Here is an 18,018-nt window from a genome sequence, read left to right as displayed (position 1 = left end):
CTTCTTCACTCAATTGATCGGACCATCTGATTCCAACAACGTTGAAGAGGCCAGCAATTTCATTAGCAGGCAGAACTCTGAAAACCATATTTCACATTTCGCTCACATCCTTAAGCGCATCCAAGAGAAACCCAATTAGTCGAATTGGCAATTTTCAGCGTCTTCGAGAAAACTCAGGCGGATCGCGGATCTGGAATGTGCAATCTGTCTGAGAAAGCACTTGCATTGAAAACCGAGAAATATTTCATAAGCAGAATTTTTAATTATTCTGTAGCATTAAAAACTTTGTGCCTCACATTTGAAATTGTCCTGCGAAAGCAGAACTTTCCGAAGAAGTTTGCTTTACTTCCTAGAACACAGTGTTGAAAAGCTTCTGAATTCTTTGAGAGTTGATCAACTGTTTTCCCTCTCACTTCGCTACGTTTCGCCGCTTTTTCATTGAGAATCGCTGATTAGGTTTCGAAGCAGCCCTCGATGGAGCTCCGTTTCAGTTTAGTTCAAACAAAGAGTACAGAGACGGGCCCAAGCCAAATTTTGTCTTTTTTTGGCTTTTTATTTCTGATATATTGGAATATATCTCTAATCTAAAAGTCCCATCTACAATTTTTAATTGATTAAAGAATAACAAAACTGATTCCCTATTTAGAAGCGCCATATTGATTTTAGAAGAAACCCCGCAACTAAATTTCGAATAAAATCGGATAAACCCAAAATTTTACCCATTTTAGGGAAATCAGTAGGTTTCACCGAGAGAAATTTTCATATTTCATCCTCAACGAAATTTTGAACGCTAACCAAATTTCAAGTATCAAATGCAGAAGTCTTGCAGCGCGCGAGTTGTACAACAATTGAGACTCAAGTAACGAGGGCCCGACTCAGATGGAGCGGCCACATTCTGAGGATGCAAGACACAAGACTCCCCAAAATAGCTCTATACGGCGAACTCAATGAGGGAGCCCGGAAACCAGGAGGCCAGTATAAGCGGTTTAAGGATACACTACATCAATCCCTAAAATCAGTTAATGCCAATCATAACTGGGAACAACTAGCGTTAGACAGGTCACAGTGGAGGTCTTTGGTACACAGTTATAATGGAGAATCGAGAAGGATACAGCGGCGCCCAGATCTGGTTGGTGACTATCCATGCCCTGAGTGTGGAAGGATCTGCAGGTCACGGTTGGGTCTCTTTAGTCACAGGAGGGCACACAGTCGCAACTAGCACTAAGAAATTACAAGTCCGTTCGAATTTTTTTTTTCTTCTTCTTCTTTTTGTAGATTTATTCCCGGTAACGGGATACAGCAATGAATGAATGAAAGTATCAAATCTGTTATCCCGATATATAAAGGTGGGGATTGAACTGATTATGCCAATTATAGACCAATCAGTATGTTAACCTCATTTTCTGAAATCTTCGAAATGGCCTACTGTAATCAATTAATGAACTTTCTCGAAGAAAACGTATTTTTTTAAGTTTCCGAATTAGCCCCCGTTTTTTCCAAAAAGTAACAGATGAAGACTTTTAAGGAACTGTTTTTTTTTCAGAAGCTACATGAACCTAAGATTTGTTTCATGAAACTGCTCAGTGAAAAGATATTAAATGTTGATTTATAGGTAACATTGAGGTCTGACAAAAACAAGAAATTACTTTTAATTTTTGAATTCGAACAGAACATCACACAGAACAACAGTTTTTTTTATGCTTGCCTTTATATATAAAACATTGAGGCCAAAGGTGGTAATGTTTTCCTTCGTCTACAGGGTGAGCCTTCGACTCGCAAAATATTTCAACAGCAAATTCTTGAGATCAAAAGAAACACTTTCCTATACCATTTTTTCCGATTCGGCCTGATGAAAATATATAGCCGTTTTAAGTTTTCATAATGAACTGCGCCACCCTTGGAAAAACGAAATAACCTTCAGAATAACTCTCGATCTGTGACACTACACATCTGTGGATATTTTAAACAGAGTTGTATCCAACCAAATTATCCAATTTTTCAAACATACATATATACTTGACTACATATATATATTTGATTTTCGAACATCAAATTTCTCGAAAACGGCGCCTTATACGAGAAAATAGGAAGAACAGTTACTTATATTTTACAAAACGTTCTATAAATCTAATATTCATTAGATAGCGTCCAACATAGTTTCAAGGGTGGAGATTTCTGATTGCGGAGGCCTTAAAGCAGCCGTATGCAAGCAAGCCAACAAAGCGGCGTATGTTTCCGGTTGTCTGCGTGATGTCATTTGGAGGAATAAGGATTTGAGGTTGGACGGAAAAGTACGCATATACAAAGCATTTGTTAGGCCTATCATGACGTATTCTATCGAGACAAGAGCCGATACAGCGGAAACCAAGAGGATTTTGAGGACAACAGAGATGAAAGCGTTAGGATCAATTGCAGGAAAAACACTACTTGACAGAATACCCAATAGTCAGATAAGAGAACTCTGTAAAGTCCAGGATGTTGTGCGATGGGGAAGAAAGAGAAGAAGGGAGTGGAACCAGCATGTGAGCAGAATGGACCCTCAAAGATTAGACCGAATAGCGAGGGATTTGAAGCCACTAGGCAAGAGACCACCAGGACGTCCCTTCAAGAGATGGCGAGACAGCTGGCAGTCTACATCGCAGTTACTTCTGCAGAACTGACCATTAGATTCTAAAGATCGCCAAGAACAGGCCTAAGGCCTAACATAAGAAGAAGAAGAAGAAGAAGAAGAAAAATATAGTTTCAAGAGTTGGGTTCTATGAATTTTTGGTATGCTCATGGTACTGTAGGAGTAGTGTGCTAGGATATTGTAACCCTAGTAACGGAAGTTCATATAAAAAGAAAGTGAAAAATACGAATAGATTAATTGGTTTCGTCTTTCTAATAGTAAGAAATAATTTTAAAAAATATAAGATATCTAACCGAGTACCACCATAAACTGGTGACGCAGAACTTGTTTCTTCGCGGAAAAAAATACGAATAAGTTGATTGCTTTACTCTTTCTAATAGGTATCAAAAAATATTTGAAAAAATAATTAGATATATGTAGATATAACTGAGTGCTACTGTAGTACGTAATAGTCATAAGGAGGAAACTGCAAGATGTGGGTGATATCTTTCGTTCGAAAAAGATTAATCAAATAAATAAAACACTATATTCCGAAATTCATTTCATTCGATAAATCCGTTTGTGTGATTGAACAAATTTTTTTAATGGTTTTTCAACAGCCTGTATCTTTTGAACCGCCGACTCGAAAACAGAAGTAAAGAAGAAAAGTGTTTCTTTCGATCTCAAGAATCTACCTACTGTTGAAATATTTGTACGAATTGAATACTCTCGGTGTTCTCGATGGGAAGCCCTGTATACAAAAAGAATTTCAAGTTGAGTGTTGTAAGAATATTTATCTTTCCTTTTATTTTTTTGGCTTTTTGCATTCTTTCTGATATCAAATTTGGTGGTGTAAATGATGAACTTTTTTTCACAGGTGATCAGCATCAGTGGAGATGAAAATTCTAATAGCTGCACCATCATATTTTTACGGGAATGCGTACAAGACAGATAGTTCCACAAGTGGACAATAGAGCACTGATTCTCCACAATGGAGTTGAATTGATAACAAATCAGTATATTCATTGATGTAAACAACACACTCCTTGAAAAGTATGTACCCGCAAACTAAACTCATTATTTTTTATCTCGACAGTAATACCGAATCATTGTTACATTATTCAGTATTACTTTATCAGGAGCTTCTTCACATTGGCTTCATCTTTAAAATAAATTATTGACCATTCTTTTCATTCAACTTATTCAATGGTGAAATAGGCAGAATTTTCTATAAATATTTAGAACCTATCAGAGGTTTTTTCATCCTACAAATATTCTGTTCAAAATTTTTCACTTCCAACAATGTGTATCTTATTCTTACTGTGCAGAAAATCAAATCTTTCATTGGGCGATATTGCCATACTAAATTTCGAAATTGACTCAGAGAGACTGTGGAATGAGAAACATAATATTAAGCACCCGCGAAACATGAATTTCGAAATAAACTTTCGTATCGGATACTTCATATTCCCTATGAAAATATGTAACCATCAAAAATCGTTTCAACATCTAATACAGGATAGTTTTGCTGTTTTCCTAGGTATCATATCTTTTCCTGATGAAAATAATCCAAAATTATAATCAAACTTGGTGAACATAGAAAAAATTGACGAAAAACGAAGTAAGGTGAGAATTTTCTTGAAAAACAGAAGCACTTAAATATCTCGGAAACTGTTGATTTTTGGTTATCAATAAATATGGCTCAAACGACAGCAAATGAGTGATACTAACAAATCCTCCAAGGTTTACGTCTAATTTGGAAACACCCTGTATATGTGAGAGTCCATGTGCTTGTTATATAACTTCAGACTCCGCTATTTTGATGGAGAGACAATTAATATCTCATATGAAAAAATTAATCAGTGTGAAAATTTGATTCTCCACTTCTTCACTCGTTCACAATCCAAATTGAGACTGAAAAAATTTTATGGACGAGAATATCGATAGGTATTATACCTATACTTCATTCACTTATATTTTAGCAGTCGGTTGGCCATGGAAATTTGGCACATTTCATTCTGTATAGTACTGAAATGTGGGGTTATGACGCTTGTCAAAACGTTTTTGGGTTTTAAATCAACGCTATGTTGCTCGTTCTACGTAAAAGTTTCTGTTATTACGTATTTTATCACAATGTCGAATCTCTTCGGAAAATATGTGACGAACATAATTGAAGTTTATACAAACTGATTGAAGGCGCACCAAATCCAGTTATTTGCATGGAAAATACAAGATGAACTTCAACTTTGAACAAAAATTTCACATGAATAAACAATTAACAGGACAACTGACGCGTATTTGTGGCTGTTCATCTTAATACATTGATATAATAATAATAATTAGGTATTTATTGGTAGGTACCTTAAGACATTAACAATGTATAGGACAAGTCAAATGAAAAATAGAAAAATCAATTTTCGGGAACTTATTCTACGATGACATTCATCGAACATCCTGTAGTAAACTTTTAGCATTAATTCACTCAAATATGAAATTCTCAAATGCCACCACTTTTTCGGTTCTCCCAATAGAAGAAAATTCTTTGTCATCCTCTTCATTCACAATCTTCTGATTGCGGAAATATTCAGCTGAAATATAAGTCGTTTAGATTCAGATGAAACATTATATAAATTCTTTTACATTGGATATGTTCGGTACCGTCTGACGTACTGTGGATTTTAGAATATCAGGGTATAACTAACTATTTGAATGAGCGTACCTGAATTCTAAATAGCACTTCCAGAAACCCTGTCGCTTTTTTCAATCACTCTCGGAATTTTCGTAATAAAAATTGATATTAATTGTGGCAACGGCGTTATGACATTAACGACTTTTCATGAGTGCCAACCTTTCTCCGTTCTAGTAACAAAAACTTGAGAAAATTATTTCATGGCCAACCGACTGCTAAATCAAATGTGAATGCAGTATATATCTCTTTGAAATGAATATTTTTATGTGAAAATTCTATTGTAAATATTGTGATACGGTTTATAGAACTCCCGTGGCAAATAAACTTCCCTTATTTCTTTTCCTGTTTCCGGAATTCGTCTCAACAATCCATATCCTTCTTTTGGGCAATGAGTCGAGGTGAAGTACGGACTGGTTCAGTTGAAATGGGAATTGAAGATCCTTATAACTATAGAAATAGTAGATTCGGCGGTTATGAAAATTTCACGAAAAGTGAAAGCCTTCCGTTAAAAATGAAATATTCCGTTGAAAGAAATATAACGATAATGAACCTTCGTAGAAGCCGAGGACAACTCATTTAACGAAGACAATGTCAATAACATTTGATTACACCGTTTCAAAGAAGCAACTTCGTTGTTTCAACAGTTGGCAATAAAGATTTACAACAGTGAACTAAACAATTCATACTCACCCTAACAATTTATTTCCGGATTCTTCACCAGATCTATGGAAATAAACACTAATTTCATAATAATTTTAAAATAGAATTGAGCCTAAAAAAACGTTGGTATAACTATTCCGCCTAAGTAGGTTTACAAATAAAAGCCTCAAGTTCACTTTATCTATTCAGATAAGATTTCCTGCTCCATTGATTGATGAAAATCAAATAAGTTCAATATACTTAATATTTTCCTATCACATAGATAATTCAATTATTAGAATCGTGTTACTGCATTTCGTCTTATGGTAGTTAATCTATAGGAGATCTGAAGTGTACTTGGATATCAATTAAATAAATACTGTTTTTTTCTATTTCTGAAAATATTCAATGAAAGTAAGTGAACAACCTAATCCTTCTCAACGGTTATACCGGAACACGAAAAATAAAATGTTCTATCAGAAACTATTCAATTGATGGACTGAAAAGTAGATCACGCTAACAAAACATTCAAATTATTATGTCATTTGATACATCGGAGCTGAAATGGAAAATATCGCGTTTCACTATGGTATATTTATCAGTTATTTCCTGGCCTGAAAGGGGTCTGGTTTATATCTCGTTATTCTACATATGATCTATATTTATTTGTTGAATATTGAAGGAAGAGCATCATTAAAATGCATATTTCTAGTGGAATGATTTTTCTTATTTCCGGAATAACCTGGGAAATAAGTAAATGGTAGCAATTGTGACGAGGCAGATTTTCGCCCCGCCACAAAAGGAAATTTCTTCACCGATACTTGCATAATAAGACCGGACCACCGAAATATTTTTGAAGAAAACCGTTATAGCATCATAGGGGGTCTATACCGATTGATATTTTGACCAGTCCCATATTTTTAGCGGAAACCGTATATGTCTTTTGTTTTCAGAATTCATATATTTTAGAATTCTTTCCGTTCAACCGTAACTTTTCTGACTCGAGAGAGGTCTTTCAACTTGTTCAGTTTTTCCTTCTCTTCAATTTCTTCTATCTCTTTCCGAGCCGGCCGATTGACCGAACAATTTGAGTGCATCCAATGGAGAGATGAGTTACCCATAGTGGGGCAAGTTTTCCGAGGAGAGGGGTACTTCTTCGACGCCCGGCGCTGAAGGTCAAGAACAAAATAATTGAGATGGAGGTGCCGAAAAAAGTGCGTAAGGTGTTATTACCGTGAGTTGGAAATTAGGTCAAGAAGTTTGAAAGCTTAAGGCAAGTCACTTGTAGCGTTATTGTTCCTTACGTAGTGCATACCCGAGGGGATATCTTCGCTATTCTCCGCTTTCTTCAGTCCGTTGGCTGAAAATACCTACCTCCCGTTCAAACTTGAACTTGAACTAGTTATTGTAGGCTGTGTAGTGCCGGTTTCCGCGACCGTTCGTCCGTTCGACCGCCGTTGGGTCCCAGGAGGACTTGGTGTTCCTACCGTATTTTTGGTGCTCATTTTATTAATAGATTTCAGACTTCCGACCGATCAAGTTACAAGTTGACAGCTTCTTCCGACCTGCTGTCTGACTGGCAGTTTTCTTGAGAAAATTATTTCATGGCCAACCGACTGCTAAAATAAATTTGTATGGAGTATAGTGTAAATGATTTGAGGCTGTTTCAGTCAAGTTTGCAATTGGTTTGGGATTGGTATTTGAGGAATGGACTAACGTTGAATTTGGAAACGTGTTTTCAGATGTCTTTCACAAGAAGATTGGAACCCTTTGTTGGCAGTTCTTCAAACACGCGATCTTGGCATTCTATTTGATGCTAAATTGAGTTTCATACCCCCTATCGAGGAACTCAGTACCTCCGCTTGTAAAATACTGGGTTTTGTGTTACGGTGCTCTAAGAAGTTTGACGACCTGGGGGTATTGAGGAGTCTTTACTTCACACTTGTTATCAGCAGGTTGGAGTATTGTGGTCTCATTTGGTTTCCCACGTATGACTGTCCTTTGAGACTTCTAGAGCGAATTCATAGAAGGTTAACATAATTACAAGAATGCTAAATTTTTCAACAAAAATCATCTTGCATCAATATAAGCAAAAGGAATTAAAGGAAGTTTTGCGTCAACATGAACTCCAGTCTCCAAGAAAACTAACTTCCGAGACCGACGCGAAAGAGGTGATCTATTGATAACTTATCGTTCTTTTGGTGCGGAGATGGAGGAGATCTTCAGGTTGAATTTGAATCACCTTAGAGGACACAACTTCAAACTTCTGAAGGAAAAATTTCGAACAAACGCCAAAACTTTCTTTGTAATAGAGTGTTCGAAACATGGAATCGCCTACTGGCAGATGTTGTTGGTGCTGCATCAGTAAATGGCTTCAAGAACTCCTTCGACAGATGGAGAGCACCCACTCTCTAGTGTTCTTATGTGTGTGGTTTCGTTAGATTTCGTGTTCTCAGTATGTGAACATATATATTCATTTTTTTTTTGAGTTTATAGATTCATTCTCAACTCTTATTTCTGTACTAATAATAATAATAATAATAAGTTTTTGTAACTAGAACGGAGTAAGGTTGGCACTCATGAAATGTCGTTAATGTCATAACGCCGTTGCCACAACTTATATCAGTTTTTATTACGAAAATGCCGAAAGTGATTGAAAAAAAGAGACATGGTTTCAGGAAGTGCTATTTTGAATTCAGGTCCGCTCATTCAAATAGTTATACCCTGATATTCTAAAATCCACAATTCGTCAAACGGCAGCGAAAATATTCAATGTAAGAGAATTCATATAATGTTTAATCTGAATCTAAACGACTTATATTTCAGCTGAATATTTCCACAATCAGAAAGATTGTGAATGAAGAGGATGACAAAGAATTACCTTCTATTGGGAGACCCAAAAAAGTGGTGGCATTTGAAAATTTTATATTTGAGTGAATGGATGCGAAAAGTTTATTATAGGATTTTCGATGAATGTTATTGTAGAATAAGTTCCCGAAAATTTATTTTTGTATTTTTCACTTGACTTGTCCTATATATTGTAAATGTCTCAAGGGTCCAATAAATACCTAATTATTATTATTATATCAATGTATTAAGATGAACAACCACAAATACTCATCAGTTGTCCTGTTAATTGTTTATTCATGTGAAATTTTTGTTCAAAGGTGGAGTTCATCTTGACTTAAAACTTCCTTTAATTCCTTATATTGATGCAAGATGATTTTTGTTGAAAAATTTAGCATTCTGTTAATTTCTTCGAGAGATGCCCATTCCCAACTACTGCGTCATATGCATTTCATCTTCGGGTTAATATTTTTGAAATCTAGAACTGATGTAACGTATTCAAACTTCAGCCAAAGAAGATACCGAACATAAACTATCCTCAAGCTAGCGCATATTATGATATTATACTGATCTCTTGTATTTTCCATGCAAATAACTGGATTTGGTATGCCTTCAATCAGTTTGTATAAACTTCAATTATGTTCGTCACATATTTTCCGAAGAGATTCGACATTGTGATAAAATACATAATAACAGAAACTTTTACGTAGAACGGGCAACATAGCGTTGATTTAAAACCCAAAAATGTTTTGACAAGCGTCATAACCCCACATTTTCGTACTATACAGAGAGAAATGTGTCAAATTTCCATGGCCAACCGAGTGCTAAAATAAAAGTGAAGAAAAATGTTGTCAGAATTTCATTACAGATCATAAGAATTCCACTCCACCCGACCCTGCTTTCCTATCCGTTTTGGGCCTCCAACTATAGAGAGGCCCCCCGGCTCTCCGAAAAATCCCTGTTTTCATGGGAAAAAAATTGTTTATCGTAATTTTATTACAAACCTTCAAAATTGCACCATACCCGACCCGATCGTGTTTTCTTATTCATTCTTACTACGCTGTTCCAATCCTACATCTGGCAATTTTTACCTATCATTCGCATTAAAATTTCGAGCTCTACTTTCTCTCTCATATTTTATGATATCTATTCCCAGAAGAAATAGGGCTTGTTTTTATGTCTGACTACAGTAGTCAGACATAAAAACAAACAGGGATTTTTCGGAGAGCCGGGGGGCCCCTCTATAGGCCCCAAACGGATAGGAAAGCAGGGTCGGGTGGAGTGCAATTCTTATGATCTGTAATGAAATTCTGACAACATTTTTTTTGGTCCGACGGAAACGGATATTTTTCAGAGAGCTGGGGGGCCCCTATTTAGTTGGGGGCCCTAAGCGCGCTCTTAGTGCGCTTCTGGGATAATCCGCCACTGCCTCGAGCTACTGCATATTATGTGTTAATAATTCAATTTCCTTCCATAGCCAAAATAAATATATTTAAAAACCGATCACTTGTATTTTCCATGGAAATAACCAGATTTGGTATGCCTTCAATCAGTTTGTATAAGCGTCAAATATGTTCGTCACATATTTTTGACTTTATATTTTCCGAAGTAATTCGAAATTGTCATTGAATACGTAATTACTGAGACTTTTAATTAGATCGGAAAACACAGCGCTGATTTAAAACCCAAAAATGTCATAAAATACCTAGGTAATTACTATATATACTATATACACTGAGACCTTTACGTATAACAGACAACATAGCGCTGATTTAAAACCCAAAAATGTATTGACAAGCGTCATAACCCCACATTTCCGTACTATATAGAGTGAAATGTGTCAAATTTCCATGGCCAACCGAGTGCTAAAATAAAAGTGAATGGAGTATAATATTATTGGCTCTGTAATTTTTCATTTTGTGGATACTTTTGTAATATCATATAGGTAAGGTTTTTTTTTCTGTTGATAGATTTCAGAACCGATGGTTTCATTTATCCACTACTTTACAGTTGTATTTTTTCGGTTTTTCATGATTTTCTTCGTATTCACATTCAAATGATTTAATTTTTATATGAACTCGAATGTAGCACTATCGAGATTCAAAAATACATCCTTGAAGACCATGAAATGAAATATTCCATGAAAATTCGTTCAAAAAATAAATTTGGTGAATATTCCGCAATTTGGCATTTTGAAATATATAATTGAACTCTGCATGCGAATAGTATTCTTGGTTGATGAAAATGTCTCATATGTTGACTCACAATGTTTAATTAAGATTAATGAAACTTGTTACTAATTCTGTAACAATGAAGGGCGAAAATTTCTCACCCAATTCATGAATTAGATTTCATAATTGGATTGCTTCCAAAATTGGATATCCGTTTCTGCCTCATAAAATTCAGTAATGGTGTTTATCCAGATTCCAGGCCAAGATAATCTCACAGCAATTGATTCGGAATTGTGTACTTTGGATGCGAAAGGCATGCATATTTTAGATTATAAAGACAGGAACACTTCATAGTGAACATGACAATGTTATGGACCTCATTATATAGAGAGGACTTCGTTATAACTGGAAGTTTGTGAGGCCTTTAACGCCACACATTATAAATTATTTTTACTAGATGCAGTATAGAGTCCTCGAGTTCTAATTGGAGACTGTGGATGTGGATGAAACAATTTTGCCTTAACCCACCTGAGTATGTCGATGCCATTTTGATAGATATTTTGATTGCAGATTTATTTATAAGGATTTTGGTATAAAAATTGTCCTTTTTACGGAATGAAGAATTACTTCATTACACAAACTATTGTAAGGTCTATTCATACAGGCTGAATTCAAACATGTTCACTTGTATTAACCTCAACAAGATTAAGTACTACTTCTATTGCTGGAATTCTGATCTCGCACTGGAGACCACAATCATTTTTGATATTTCAAACATGTAATTGCGTCCTTTAATGATGATCAAATGGAGGAATTGTCGGATGAGGACAGACTTCAAGATACTAATTTTCAGCCGACGTTTCGTTTATTTTTCTGCATAAACTTCATCAGAGCTTCAATTAGTGAAGCAAAATACGCTAATTGAGGCCCTGACGAAGTTTATGCAGAAAAATAATTTATTAATTTCGAATGTAGGTACCACTTTCTTGTAGTCGTTGGTGAATTCCTGTGAATAGTGTAGTATGGAGCCACACATTTACGGAACATTTCTGCATATCCAGAAGTCTTGCAACGCGCGAGTTGTACAACAATTGAGACTCAAGTAACGAGTGCCCGACTCAGATGGAGCGGCCACATTCTGAGGATGCAAGACACAAGACTCCCCAAAATAGCCCTGTATGGCGATTTGACAAAGGGAGCCCGGAAACCAGGAGGCCAGTATAAGCGGTTTAAGGATACATCACATCAATCCCTAAAATCAGTTAATGCCAATCATAACTGGGAACAGCTAGCGTTAGATAGGTCACAGTGGAGGTCTATGGTACACAGTTATAATGGAGACTCGAGAAGAATACGGATTTTTTCAGTCACAGGAGGGCACACAATCGCAATTAGCCCTAAGGAATTATAAGTCTGTTTTTTGTTTTTTTTTATGTCTTTTTGTAGATTTATTCCCGGTAACGGGATACAGCAATGTATGTATGTATGTATTTCTGCATATATCTTGGATGCTTTGAGAGAATTACCTACCACCAGAAAGACCGTTAACAAAGTGCATATCGGAAATTTCTGCTTTTGTGTACACCGTCACCTTAATGAATATCTGTTGAAAATCTCAAAAAATAATTGTACTTGAATGAATCAAAGTTAATCAAAACCAGTCACTGGTCATAACAAAATGACATCCGCTTACTACATAAATTCTAGTTCGGAAATAATTCCAGCCTCTATACGACTCACGCTATCATGATGATAATTTTTTTCTTCTCAGAAACCATGAATTGCAGCAAGACATTACAAGAAACCTCATTTGTTAAGAATGGATCAAGCTATCCCAAATTAATTTTTTTCATTGTGAATTATGAATATGGAATAAGATTTCTTGGGAGAAAATGTGGCTTTTTCTACACTCTGAAATCATAGAGGAATTTTTTTGAATACTTTTTCGCCCACATATAATATCTGTTTGATTTCATTCTTGTCAGTTCTTTGATTGTCAAGAAACAAATTAAAAACAGCTTGTCTTGCTCCATATTTTGGGGGCTGAAACTAAGCAGGAAGGGCTCAGAAAAGAAAAGTTTATATGAGAGACCACCTATCTATCTGCTCTCCAATTTCGCAAAAGTCTATGAGGAAGAACTTTATAGAAGTATGTTTCACGTTGTTTACGCCCACTTGTCTGCAGGTCAGCATATTTTTGTGAGAGGTAGATCGACAATCACCAATTTGGCTACTCTATCACAGTTTGTTGCCGTGTCCCTGGACGATGGTGGTCAGGTTGATGTGATTTTTACCGGTTTTTGAAAAGCATTTGATTCTATTGATCATGAGATCCTGTTGAGCAAACGTTCTTCATTTGGTTTTTGCCCTGCTTACTTGAAGTTGATTGGTTCTTACTTGAGTGATAGAATCAGTTATGTGTTCTATAACGGTTTTGTGTCCTTTGAATATGTCTTAGAAACTGGAGTTCCGCAGTGGTCTAATCTTGGTCCATTACTCTTTGTGGTGTTCATAAACGATCTGTTGAATTCCCTGGGGTGCATGGCATTGACGTATGGTGATGATTCGAAACTGTTCTTGAGGATACGTATACTCCATTCACTTTTATTTTAGCACTCGGTTGGGCATGGAAATTTGACACATTTCACTCTGTATAGTACGAAAATGTGGGGTTATGACGCTTGTCAAAACATTTTTGGATTTTAAATCAACGCTACGTTTCCCGTTCTAGGTGAAAGTTTCTGTTATTATGTATTTTATCGCAATGTCGAATCTCTTCGGAAAATATGTGACGAACATAATTGAAGTTATTACAAACCGATTGAAGGCATACCAAAGCCAGTTATTTGCATGGAAAATACAAGAGATCAGTATAATATCATAATATGCACTAGCTTGAGGAGAGTTTATGTTCGTTATCTCTTTGGCTGAAGTTTGAATACGTTACATTAGTAACGGCAATGAGGCGTTATTTCTCCCAAAAAATGAATATTTTCTACATAAAACTACGACGTCAGGTCAATGTCACGAGCACAGATTCTTATGTTTTCGAAATATTGTTGAAACCTGTTCTAAAATACTTTTTAATTTATTACAGGGAAATAATGAACTGGACATTGAAATATTTCAGGAGAATATAAGTTGTTTAGGGATCGTTGGCGAAAACAGGCATTAAACTTCCTCCCAACAGTTCCTTTAAAAAAATAGATTATATTTTTTCGGGAGGTCGTAGGTTCTAATCCTGCTCTGAGTAGTACTTTTTTCAGAATTCAATTCCTGTCTGCATGCCGTTAAAAATTTTCATATTATTATAATTCAGACATTAAGCTATCATCCAAAATTATATTTTTTCCTTGTATAGTGAATAATACTATAAAACATGCTTCTAAAAATGTGATATGGTCAACAGTCAACACTTTTTTCCCTCACAAACGGAAAGAGAGCCAGGAGGATGTTTCTCATCGCAAACAGTTTACGTTTCGTGAGAAAATATAATTGGGGTGAATCCGAACAATAAAATAATATTCATAATTATAATCCACGCTCCGCTTAAGCTTGTAGTTTCAATTAATTCACGTCGTGAATTCGAAAATCTACATTTTACGAATGTGTTTGAAGTTCGCACCCAGAATTCGTACCCAGAATTTGTACCCAGAATTCGTTTAACTACCCCAGTGCATGAATATATTTATGAAATGGGAATAATTGGATCCTGGAAATTATTTCGCATCACATTTTCAGGAAAAGAGCGAACCAACATATCGCTTTAGCATGGAAATTTGAACGGGGGAAGCAAAGAAGGCTATATTACACCTGATAAATTGGACTCCGGAAAACGGACATTAATTCTGTGAAAACACGGTGTAATTTAGTTTCCTTTTCCAATCGGTGTTCCGCTTTTATCTGTCGGAAGCTCCCAGGATTGAAGCTATTCTGTTGCCTTGTCCAGATTTCACGTGATAGGTGAAGTCTTTGACCCTTCCCAGTCAACCAGAAATGTAACAGTAAGTCGCAGGGAGTACCAAAAAATATCATATTGAAAAGCTTTCTGGAGAATTATCAAGGATGTATAAAAATATAATCATTATAAGTCAGCCCTTTTATTAATAGCGTCCAAACATTTTTGTCGTCTCCTTTTCAAGTTATTTATGTGAAGGTCCTTCGCTAAAATGCAGAAATTCCTTCAGGAATACGAAGAAAACTATCTCTGTCTCAGTTTCCTCGACCTCCACATCCAACAACACAAAAAAAAATGGAATAATTTCTCACTTCCTGCTTGAATACTTTGTGACTTGCCAAAATTCTTGAATACCTACCATAACTAACATAAATTTAACACTGTTAGCGGAAGAATCACTAGGACTAGCACCACCAGCAAATTTAAAACAAAAAGAATGCTCTTTCAATGTACTTACAGGGACTTGTTTGTCTCTGGTACGTATATTAACTAAAAGTAAAATAATATTCCAAATTATGAGCACATGTCCGGCTCACTGTTTGCACCAACAAAATAAAGGTTGGCACTTGTTCGAGTGATTTTCTGCAAATCCTTAAATTTGTTGGAACAAACAGGCGTGAGAGCCATATTCACTCTCTGAATGTGGCACTATTTAATTAAATATCTTGTATCTTGAATAGTTTTCTGTGTAGAGGGCCTATCTGGAATCGCACTCACGCAATGTAAACCATTGAACTCCTTCATTACATAAAATGTCCTGAGTCAATACTTCATATTGCTTCATTTGAAAAAACAGTGGAGTATCGATTTTCTCAATATGCCCACACTGCCCATGGTGTATGTATGTATTATGAACCATATTGGTTGACACAAATAAATTAAGTATTTCAAAATTCCACTTAAATTGTTCAGAAGTTAGTTAAGTTAAGATGATTTTTCATCTGGCCAATGTTTACGGTTCTCGAAAATCAATCAAGTAAGTCGTAGAAATTTCAGTGTCCGCTGTGTAGGAATAAAATGAAAATATCTCTATATTCCCTTCAATAATCTACAAAAATTCCTTGTGACGATACCATAGCGCAAAGATTTTCAAAGTCATCATAAATTCAGATATGAAACATTTTATTTTTCCTCCGAAAATGTTCGAGTCCTTTTTCATAATAAAGCCTCTGGTAGAACATGATACGTTTTTGGCTCTCTGTTGCGATTTATTTTCATTATTTCGAGCTTTCCCTGAAGGGAAACACATAAAAAGGGTCCTATTAGAAACGATTCGGATCCAATTACAGATGAATGTATTTCTCTTGTTCAGAATCTGATGCAAATGCATTCTCATGTTCGAACTCTATTTTGTCCGGTGGTGTTTTCACGAAAAGGTAATTTTATTCAGCGGTGCATTCAACCTTGGATGGCTCTATCTGTCTTCCACACTCAACAGCACACAAAGGATCATGCACAAACACTCCAATATAATAAATAATGCGTAATGGGTAGAGAATATTCCGAATAAAATAGATGTTGTTGATCAGATACCTGCAATGCGGAAAATATTAAAAAAAGTGAAGGAAAGTATCATAATTTTAATTTTTTTCGTGTCACTATAAAAAATTCTTTTTCATTTCAAATCCTACATTTGTCGTTCTTGTTGTATTTTCAGTATATTTACTTTCCCTTAAATAATTCAGAATTTTCTTATCCTGCTGCAATTGCGATCATATTCACCATAATAACCTGCAAGTGCATATGAAAATCCAAATCGTTTCATATTCCATCGCATACGAGCGTATCGTTCCTATAACCCTGTACCTACTATTCGAGAATATCCAAATATACTGCTCAAACATTGAAGTTGATATTAAAAAAACTTTTTTTTTGCACTTGAATCAATTTTTTTAGTATTGCTGTACATAGCATGTGGGGATTTGCATGTTTGCCTATTACGAACAAACAAAATATGGTTCTCATGACACTTATGGCTTAGGAGAAAAATTTAAAAGAAACTCATTTTTGTAGGTGTATGATAGTTTTTGTGTGGTCCGCATGTTCGATAATGGGATATTCCAACTCATTTGGTGTTGTGTAGTATAAAACTCGTGAACGTTTTACATGCGTTCAGGAGCCTTTTTGCCTGCATAATCATACACACTCAACAGCACACAAATGATCATGTACAAACACTCCACAACATAATAAATAATGCGTAATCGGTAGAGAATATTCCGAAGGAAATAGATGTTGTTGATCTGATACCTGGAATGCGGAAAGTTTGGGAAAGAGTGACGGTAAGTATCATAATTTCCATTTTTTTTCGTGTCGTTATGAAACGACGCACATTTGTCGTTCTTCCTGGATTTTCAGTATATTTACTTTCCCTTAAATTACTCAGAATTTTCATATCTGTTGCAATGGCGATCATATTCACCATAAATAACCTGCAAGTGGATATGAAAATCCAAATCGTTCAATATTCAATCCTGCTATAATCTCAGCTACGTTTGTTCTTGGAAATGGCATTTACGATACGAGCGTATCATTCCTATAATCCTGCACTTACTATTCGAAAATATCCAAATACACTACTCAAACATTGAAGTTGATATTAAAATAACTTTTCCCACTTGAATAAATTTGTTCAGTATTGCTATACATACCATGTGGGGAGTCGTATGTTTGCCTATTACACACAAACGAAATATGGTCTTCATGACACTTAATGGCTCAGGAGAAAAATTTACAACAAATTCATTTTTGCAGTTGTATGATAGTTTTTTTGTGATCCGTATGCTCGACAATGGGCTATTGCAACTAATCTGGTGTTGTATAATATCAATTATTGTGGATTTGTGGCGGCGTAGTTGTACCCATGGTAGAGGAATACTTCATCTCACCATGATGGTACCAAGGGTAGCCAAACAGATTAATTGTGAAAGTTTTACATGCGTTTAGGAACCTTCCTACCTGCATAATCATGGTCAATTTCGCCAACATCTTAAACCAAGTTTAAGTTTGTTGAGACGTGCATGATAACAAGAAGAACAATATGTGTTCCTTCTGTGATCTTGTCATCTTCCCATTTTTCCGGTCTTTCGATTTTTAAAATTTGAGA

The 18,018-nt window shown here is 35.6% G+C and overlaps 1 protein-coding gene across 3 annotated transcripts in view; it reads right to left on the bottom strand.

Annotated features, from left to right (window-relative positions):
* The window catches only part of LOC123317890 (vasoactive intestinal polypeptide receptor 1-like), a 170,088-nt gene that overhangs the window by 104,995 nt on the left and 47,075 nt on the right, over positions 1–18,018 (bottom strand). Inside the window, exon 1 of one of the 3 annotated variants that reach the window (XM_044904516.1) lies at positions 5,988–6,434. The exons of 1 other annotated variant lie outside the window; for it this stretch is intronic. The gene's annotated coding sequence lies outside the window, so the exon portion shown is untranslated. Of the gene's footprint in view, positions 1–5,987; positions 6,435–18,018 lie in introns of those variants that run through there. One more of the 3 variants, XM_044904504.1, reaches the window with a different exon arrangement.

Source organism: Coccinella septempunctata, chromosome 1, assembly GCF_907165205.1.
Source record: "Coccinella septempunctata chromosome 1, icCocSept1.1, whole genome shotgun sequence".
Classification (NCBI taxonomy): domain Eukaryota; kingdom Metazoa; phylum Arthropoda; class Insecta; order Coleoptera; family Coccinellidae; genus Coccinella; species Coccinella septempunctata.
This window is presented reverse-complemented; position numbering and strand designations above follow the sequence as displayed.